This window comes from Coenobita brevimanus, chromosome 87 (assembly GCF_032717465.1).
Source record: "Coenobita brevimanus isolate Jiangsu-jjx chromosome 87, ASM3271746v2, whole genome shotgun sequence".
Classification (NCBI taxonomy): Eukaryota; Metazoa; Arthropoda; class Malacostraca; order Decapoda; family Coenobitidae; genus Coenobita; species Coenobita brevimanus.
Window position 1 is genome coordinate 932,477 of NC_137040.1, and position 10,368 is coordinate 942,844.

The window sequence follows — 10,368 nt, forward strand, 5'->3', positions numbered from 1 at the left end:
CTCTATACGGAGAGACAAGCCAAATGGTTTCCTATACACCAGGAAACCATTTACTACACTGGGTGATAACCATATAACCAAATTATGGCACCTGGGGGTTCAGTGGGTAACTAGGGCACTCCAGTTGGACTGAGCCTATAAGTGTAATGCCACTCAGGGATGAGTGAGGCTGGTCACACTCATCTTAAATGTCACGACCAACTTGCCTAGCCCCAGGCTTCTACACTCATGGAACAACACAGGATTAGGTGATGTATGTATGTATCAGGAGTTCTTTCTCATTTGTGCACAATTATGAAATTATTTATCTATTTTGCAATCCTTCATTACAATTCAGCCAAAATTACTGTTAAATACAGTCTTCACAAAGCCAAGCCATGTCAACAACACTGTACCCGTCAACTCACTAATACACCCAATGCCCACTCCCATCTAATACGCAACTGTGAACAGTCCTGCACTTACAGAATGGTTAGCTTTTAAAAATCATTTGCTTATTAGAAAAATAAAACCTATGCAGCATCTCTGAAATGAAATGGATGCATTTATGGGTGAAGGGAAGTTTTATTGGGGTAGTTTCAAATTTTAAAAGATTTTAAAAAGAGGAAATTATTAATTTATCATGTAAGTGACCATATTAGAGACCAAAAGTATATAATAATATTATAAGTAATGATGCAGAGAGTGAAAGCAGTAAAAAATTAAGGCAATTATTTATTGTCTGCATCAAGTATCTGTACTGTCACTTTTCGCTTTTCTTGTTTCATGCCATTATCATCAGCAGCAGCATCACCATCACCATAACCATCCTCTCCTGACATTGTGTTCTCCACTACAAATCCCACAACAATGAATGACCACTCCAGGCTCCCCATTACACTGTTACTCCTTTCCTCTAACTTTGAAAAATCATATTATGGTGAAAACAATTAAAACATTTCCTGCACTACCATATGCTTAGTATCCAATACAAAAGGGTACAGCTGGAAACATACTGCCCATCACAGAGAAAATATTATACATAGACAACTCATACTCTATCAGTTCACGTACGGTGAGCGGTAAGATAAAAATTTTTACAAACTTCTCTCCAATGTTCATTTTCAAAAAGGGATGGCAACCTTGACACTAAAACCCCTACTGGCAGTGCTCACATGAAATTACATATAACCATACAAATATGCTTATAAGACACCCAGCTCTGGTTAGGACAATAATATTCCAATAATGATCTGGAAGTGCTACAACAATACTATGCTCTGATGATAAATTTTGACCCTGCTTTTCTTATACATACTCTTGAGCATTATCTAATGATAGTATCAAATTATAATAAATACATTTAAAATCTTTGTTATAATTATTCCAAACTTATTTCTACATCCTTCTTCCAATACTGAATAAAGAAAACAGGTATACTTCTTGTTAAAAAAAAAAAAAATCATGAAAACAAAAGAATACTTCTTGTATAAAAAAAAAAAAAAAAAAAAAAAAAAAAAAAAAAAAAAAGCTTCAAATAATGAGAAAAGAAAAAATGTATTTCTTTTCTGAGGATGCTGGGCTTATATAAAGCTAGTGTCAGATTTGCCAGTGAAAGATGTTTGTGGTTGTGACTGTGGTTGTTGGGTGATGTTGGATGTGTCCGAGCTAAACACTGCATTCTGTCCTCCATTCGACGATGATGACCCCGGTGGATGAAACACTTTATGAATTGATCTGAGATGGACATTCAGGTTGGATCGTTGGGCCGAGCGGTAGGCACAGAGGTGACACCCAAACGGTTTCTCGCCTGTGTGAGTCCTCATGTGCTTGACAAACTCTGAGCGGAAGAGTACAAAGCGGCCACACACGGGGCACTTGATGGGGTTGTTGGAGCGTCTCTGTGGCCGGGTGATGGACTGTGCTGGTGAGGTCATAATGACACTAACAAGCCCTGCTGGGTTACTCAGAGTGGCTATGTTGCTGGGGCTAGATAAACCCACCATTCCAAGATTGCCTGGAAGTCCCGTAAGTCGAGGGTAAGTCATATATCGATGTGGAGTAGTTTCTATAGGTCCTGAGCCCGAGACAGCTGGGTTCTCCAAGGGGTCCTTCTGCTCTGGCGAGGTGTTGCAGGGTTCATTCTTCACCGCAGCGACCAAAGGGGGGGAGATCGTCGACCCCCTGAGGATCTGCTCCAGTGCAGTGGCCTGTAATGATACACACAGAGGTGTCAGTGGCCGCAGGGCAGTCCTCTCCTTCACAACTCACGCTCATCCTTCCTTCATCTGCACCAAACATCATCCTTTCCTTTCACCAGCCTTATCTAATAACCTAAACTGGAATCACCCTCATCTTTCACCAGTCTAACGCTTGCTACACCCATTACTAGACAACCCGGCAGGGTTTGAGGTATCCTCACAAAGCCAAATTTCAACATATGACACATCGACCATGAAGGCAACTAGTTACCAGCATCCTATACCATTCCCTGGTTTTCTGTTCATTCAGCAACAATGTACTAGCCCTAGTCATTCACCTATGTCACCTGATTCACGTTATTCTAAACACACATCACATATCTCTTCCATTATAAATATTCAGTAATTTAAGTGTAACACAGTACTGTACTGGAATGATCTTGTGTACTGTAGTCAATCAAACAGCAGCTACTGTAAACAACATTGGAAGCATTTGTAAACAACACTTATAAAATATGCTACACAGCAACATTAGCAATGGCAACTATGTTCAACTGTGATTTGAATATGTTACTGTAATAGAGAAGCATCAATGTAATCCCTGTAATACACTGCTATAATGTGTATGAAGGGGACACCGATAATCCTCAATCACCTCGTAATACACCTTGGGATTTATTGATTCATTATGAAGTGCTGCTGATGAGCTGTCCAGAGGAGTGATGCAGAAGAGGCTCAAATATTAATTTACACATCCTTTAGGTTATTACCCTTAATGAAATCTTTACTGGGCTCAATACTGTATAAGTACATATCTTACTTGACAAAGGTTTGGAATATAGCTTCAGCTATCTGAACATCAAAAAGAACTTTAAAAATATGAATGCAGTATTATCTTAATAATATTAAAAAATTTCAATTTTCATACTGCAAGATACAGTACGAGTGTACTTATTACCAAATATCATCAAAAGTATCTGAAAACAACAAGGCAATGGTATTCTTTATTTTCTTCCATAGAGTAACATTACTTCGCTTGGGTATACACTGCAGTAGTACACAATTTGTAAGCTTAAGGCATAAGTGTTCCCGCTTTAATACTGTACCATAATACTTATTCTCATACTATTAACACATATTTACTTAATTCTTCAATAAACATAAGGACAATGCTGAACACACTCTGTATGAGACTGCTACCACAGAAAGTCCTGGCAATGGCCACTCTCCAACCACAGCTCCTGACACATGTAGCTCAATAATTTAAACCTTGTGTTTCTTATTTCACATCCTTAGCTGGTGGACTGCGAGGTATCCGTGGAGTGCTGGGTGTCTGAGTGTGATGAGTGAGGAAGCAAGGCATCAGAGTGTGATGGATGAGAGGAAGACGACTCATATTCTATCAGCAGCGCCTGATGGTGAAGCCTCATGTGGTACTTGACCTGCTTAGCGCGCTTGAAGGTGGCAGGGCAGGCAGGGCAGCAGAAGGGCTTTTCTGCTCGATGGACTACATCGTGCTCTACCAGGTGATGCTTGAGCTTGAAAGCCTTACCACACACCCCACAAGCATGACGCCTCTCCCCTGCACCTCTACCAATGCTCATACTACCATTGCTACTACCACTACTACCAATGCGCCCTCTCCCACGCCCTCGCCCACGTCTCCCCCACAGCGAGCCAACCAGCGCAGGTGGTGTTAGGGGCACGGTGGACTGCCAGTACGACACAGGTAGCGACATGGCCATAGAGAGCATGCTCGCACCATCCCCACCACTCGTGCCAGCCACCTGAAACACACAGCCGCCAGTTAGCCCTGTGGCCAGCCCATCTCTACCCTCAAACTCCTCTACAAATCACATCCTCTTTGGTGCCATGATTTCACAGACTTGAACTGTTCACATAGAAGAATTACACTTATACACACTAAGTCCTCATTATATCACCCTTCTTTTTATTGTTTTTGCTATGAAGTCCACATTATATTTGGGAATAACTGCCAATTCAACTTCCATTACCACCCATAAAGCTAATTTATCTGTTTCCCCCAAATAACAGTACCAGTTATATGATGAGATGTGATATTTTGAAAAACATCCCTAACATACTATGACTGCCTGTATCAAATCTACATCACAAGACTGTACAGTATGCATAACTTTAATATGTGGGTATTAGTCTGCCACAATCTTCTTCACAAGTACACCCTCTACCTTCCCATTTCTCAATATCTCCAGCCCACCTACATGTACATTTATAGATGATCTTGACTTAAGTAACCCTTTCTATCCACCTGCATCTCTTTATAGGTTCTTCTTGCTACTACCAGAATAAGTTTAGTCAGCTTAAGAGTGACCTCTCACATTGAAGAGGTGAGTGAGGCTACATCTAACCCCTCCAGTTCTAAAAACATTCTTAGCTGAATAAAGGACAAAAATATGACTGAAAACATCAAAGGAGTGATGGCTTGTGATAACCATTCACAGTTTCTGAATGCTGCTCACAATCCCTCTATTCCATCTCCTATCTTATGCCTTCCAGCATCACTGATAATATTCATAATACAAAATTCATAGCCATTTACAGAACTTGAAATGCGGTAATGAAATGTTTACAACGCTTAAGACTAGATACAATAGTACAATGTGTGTGTGTGTGTGTGTGTGTGTGTGTGTGTGTGTGTGTGTGTGTGTGTGTGTAACTTGAAAACTAAGTAAAAACATGTCACAGTCTTAGTAGTAACCACAAAACAACTGTTTGCCAATGTCACACTCCCAGCACTGCCTACATATGTATCTTACAGCAACAGTACAAACAAGTCATTTGATGACCTTATACCTGTGTCATGCCATCACAACTGTCAGCTGGCATAACCCGCAAAGAAATCAACCAAAATATCTGATTATCCTGTGTGAACTGATTAAAAACATTTTTGCTTACTGGCCAAATTTAGGCTATCACAGATCCATCTGGGGGGCCATATCAGTCATGTATTATATCATGAACCCCTTCAACCAGATGACATAAATGCCTTTTGTTCCTGCTGACTCCAAATGATGTTACTAAGCTGAAAGGGTGACTGAAGGCCATATCTACCCCTCCAGTTTGAAAAGTTTCTACTAAATAAAATCATCTGAAGAATGCAAGAATAAAATGGAAAATGTCATCAAGGTTAAGCGGTTAACTTCCATTGAGGCAGGCTAAGGTGTTGCCCTATTTAGAAGGCTTTGGTTTGTGTGTGTTGCCCTATACACATAATTATCATGCTAATTCAGTGGTATTCATGTTAATACTAAAATTATACTTGTAAATAAACAAAATTATGCTGTTGTACATTGCTTTATTTCACTCATGACACTTCACGCTACATGTACAACCGAATTTGTTACCTTTAGCTTCCCGAAAACCAAAAGTCTCAAATTCTTCTAAATTATACTAACAAAATACATCCGTTAAGAATCTGAATTTATACTTTCTTGGATTCCCCTAAAACCATCAATATTAAGTTTTCCAGGAAACTTTCTTCTCTGTTTGAAGCAACGATTTATGGTAGAAGTCTGAATGGGAGTTATACATTTTCTTCTCTAAAAGATATAATTGCATCAATTTTATTTCCTCCTCACACACACTACTGTATATGACTACATAATTATCCATTCTCATTTGAAATTTCAGCTACAAATGTTGGACATGGATATGTAACAATCAAATACAAACTTGTACCTTATCACGGCCTTCTGTTCTCTCTCACATGGTATTACAACTACTCCACATGAACATTTAATGATCCATGTAGAATGCTACATCCCAGACATCACACAACAAACTATTGCTGTTGTTGCTAAACCAGGTTCCTTCTGATCGAGCAGATCTTCAACCACAGGTTGACTGGAACTGTCTCCCTCTGTCTGTATTTCCTACTGCATCTCCAGTCTTCCAAATGCAGTGCGTCCGGGCATCTCAAAATATACGGATCTTCAATTTGGCTCTCTGATATCTTGTTTTTGTTTTTTCTTGGAGGGAACAATTTGCGGGCTCCTGGCCTTTGGTTCCTTACACACACACATATATACATCACTATACTGTGTATATATATATATATATATATAAAAGTTAGCAAATGCCCCTATGGATAGCTCTCACTGGTTCCCTACACTGTCAATGTTGTGTCTTCATCTTAGCGGGACATGTGTTGTGCAGTGCTACATATGTGTGCTCTGTTGTGTAGGCCTATTCCACAAGCAGGGCATGTGTCATCTGGAAGCTGGGGAGGGCTGGGTGATGTCCTGATCTAAGCCTAGCTAGATGAACTTGAATCATCTCAGTTTAAGGACACATCCAACGGGTGGATAACAGGAGGGGGACTTGTAATACAGCACAGTGTTTTGATTAAGGTGTCGTATTGCCCTGCATATAAAGTGAGTACATAGGAGTTTCTTCATTGCTAGTATGGGAATATCTGGAGGCAGGATAGCACTGTAATGGGTTGATAATGTTTGTGTGTTGACTGTTTTATGTGCTTATGTGGATAGTATGCTGTGTATTGACACAGGCTGCTGCAAAGAACTGTGTGCCTCTCATATCAGGGAAGTCTCTGACAAAGAAGACTTTAGGTTCAGAGTGTACAAGAGCTATGGTTCTGGTGCATCCAATGGTCATGTGTACAGCACTGTTCTGTATGGTTTGCAAGATGCTGTAGTGAGCGTTAGACATGATGGAAGCCCATGCTTAGGAAGTACAGATCATCACTGATCTAATGAACTGTTTGCAGAGTAAGGATAATGCTTTTGTTGCCCAAAGTCTGCTCCTGTAGTTGCCCTAAGAGCACTGACTCTGAGGGTGCACTGTCACTTGATAGCCTATACATAGTCCTAGAAGATTAGTCCAGGATCATATGTCACTCTAAAGACCTTGGTAAAGGAAGTGTGTGGGTGTGGCACAAGTACACTGTTAAGTGTAATATTAGGTAAGTACAGTATAAGTCCTCCAATCCGACCACCAATAATCAGAATATCCCAATACTCCAAAATTTTCAAGGCGAAGTTTTTTAAATTTTTCAGGGCTTCATCTAAGGATTTATCTGGCTTGGACTTGGATGTACATGCTTGCAACTATTCAGCTACACTTCTATGCATTTCTGGTGAATAAAACAATAATCCATGTCATTTTAAGTGTTTATTTAATGATCGTGTACATATTTCTAATGTTCTTAAAGGTCCTATCCAATAGTCCAAAAAAAACACTGGTCCAAAAGACCCTCAGTCTCCTGTGATTCGGATTACAGGACTTTTAAGGTACTGTACCTGTGTATTTGCAGATGGTGATGAGTGTGGTGATGGATTTGGCTGACCATCAGCTTGTTGTCCTCAACCCAAGCCTGCAGTGTGTTGAGGTAGCCCTGTTGCAGTATACAATGTGGTGTGTGGTTGTGATGGTGATGTCATCAGCATATGAAGTAATATTTGTGGGCAATTGGAATGTGGGTGAGAGGAATCCTGTGGAACTTCCTTAGGGATATTTTGTGCTCAAAATGAATTGCCCTCCAATATAATGTGTGCAAACAGCATACTGTAAGCAATACTAATAACCACCAAACTTCTCTTCAGTCACTGACGCAAGTATGACTACCACCCTTGAATGATACCATATAAAACAATCTTGTCACAGATCTTATATAAGTCCACAAGTAAAGTTTGCAGCTTCCTGATTTTAGCAACACAATTTTAAACTTTCAATCACCCTAAACAACCATGGTGATGACACAACAGTACCTACAAGTAAGAACAACACTGTAAATTTTCTTTCCTTCTAGATCACAACACCTAGTTTATCTCTGATGTAAGACATGGCACTGAGAAATATATCCATCTTGAATATGTTAGAAATGTGAGTTGCCATCCCATATCTGAGACCGATGGATACTCCTCCTTTCTGGAATAAGCACCCCATTTACAGTACCACACAGTATTTAATATGGACTGTAACTTACCATACATCACAAAAGCATGTGAGGAAATGCAACATACAGTGTGCTGTGTACCTATACTTGTGCCAATAAACAAGGCCTGGACCATAATTACCATTCATGTACCAAAACACACAGCAGCATGCCACTATGCCCACACACCAATGAATACTTTATTGTGGTGATCCTTGCAACCTGATGATGCATTTTTCATTTTCTACACTTATGTTATCAACTTATGTTTTTATTCATCTTGGGAGAGACTGCTCAAACCGGAGGGATTACACACAGTTTTCATTACTCCTTCACTACTTGGGCACTCTCTTTGACTGAATGAACTCATCTGGTAGCAGAGCATAAAATGTACATTACGTCACTACACTGAAGGGATTAACAGAACAGACAGTGTGTTTGAAAAGTTTTGCTTTCTGTTTTCAAATGTGATGGTGACCATTTTCATGGTAGATACAATCAGAGGACTGAAAACGCTATCATATCGACTAGCTGCTTTTGCGAGTACAGGACTAAATGCTAAAATCACTATATGGTAATCCTTTGGCAAAGTATGGGCATCCAAAATATATTACCACATTTTTTCTCTGCAACAAATTTCCAATGCCATAAGCATATAATTTAGTGCTGGAGGGTGGTGTGCCAAACTAGAGAAACAATCCAGTTTGATAAATCTGAATACCCTGTTATGAGTAATATATTTAAAGCTCTGAAATATATTTCAAGCGATAATACGTCACTTAACAGTTAAAATCTGATATTATTCCTATAAATAACATTCATGTTCTTAAAAACAGACTGGAAAGGTGCAGTCAACAATTTCTATCATTTGTGAAGCCCCTTGATAAGACAAAGGGTTATACTGTAGGTGGCATTGGTGGTCATGTAACATCACCTCCTAAAAGATAAACACTATCCATATTACACCTAATATTCTTTTGTATGCTATTTATGTTGTTTTAACATCAACTAGTCTGAACAAATAATATACAAGAGGATAATGAGATGTAATGTGCAGAATACATATCATTCAGAAACTCCAAAACCACACAGAATACGACCCTGATGCATGCTTATTATCAGTAGCTCATTGCTGAATATGCTCTGAAAGATAATATGCAGGCCAAGGGAGAGACACTTTGGGGTCCTGGTGCATCATGGCCTGATAACACTATTAAAGTGTGCAAAGATGATCAATTTTATTAGACCTACAATGCTTATTACTGAAGAACATTTATTACTTATAGCTCTTGCCTTGCTTTCTAAGCCCTCTTCATGTTTGGGTCCTTGTGTCCTGGTATCATTAACACCATCCTTCTGCTGTATTATACTGCAAAAGATAGAACAATGGACTTGTTCTGTACGATCATCTACATGTTGATACAATGACATCTTTATTCAAAACGTCTTCATGCCGGATGATTCTATTCTGCTTAGTGAAAACCTTGGATTGTGGAGGTACAGGAGACTGTTTCTAACCCATTCATTACAAAATGTTTCAACTACAAAAAATTATCAGGCAGTCACAAACATAAAGTGAAAAAGTGTTGTCATCTTAGATGACTTATACTTAGTTCCTGTTTAAAACTTACTTCACCGAAGAGTTGTTCCACTGTAAAGTTATTTGATTTATGAATTGATGGCTTTTTGTCACTTAAAGATAGTTATGATTAATCTTGCTGTAAAGTTGTTTTGATGTAAAAAAAAATATATTTTCTGTGCTACTACCGTAACCAGAGTACAACTCTCTTAAGGTTGTGTTACAATATATCCTAGACTCTTTGGGAGGACTGACTGCAGATAGCAAAATGATTAATGATGGTGATTTTCAATATAATATGTAGTCCAATGACAAGCAAAAAATCTTAATACTTCAGTAATACCCCTGAAGGTAATCCACGGTAGCACTTATTATAAAATAAAACTAAATAAAGCAGTATTGTACTGTGCCACAGACAAGATATATTCTGGCAACAGATCCACCCAAGAATGATCAACAAACAAGCATCAAATAAAGATGCACCTAAAGAAAGCGGTAATAAGGAACAGACATCATTATTCTGGAAAGGGTGACCAAAGAACATGATTTATACTGGCTTCAATTGGAAAGGAAAATGAGCCATAAAAAAAATAAATAAATAAATAAAGATAATAAACTACGGAACACATGATTTGAAAGTGGTATGATATACAGTACACAAGGACGTGGTATAC

At 38.9% G+C, this 10,368-nt stretch overlaps 1 protein-coding gene across 1 annotated transcript in view; it reads right to left on the minus strand.

Annotated features, from left to right (window-relative positions):
- The window catches only part of LOC145410937 (uncharacterized), a 98,121-nt gene that overhangs the window by 17,993 nt on the left and 69,760 nt on the right, over positions 1-10,368 (minus strand). The gene's annotated exons all lie outside the window — the stretch shown is intronic.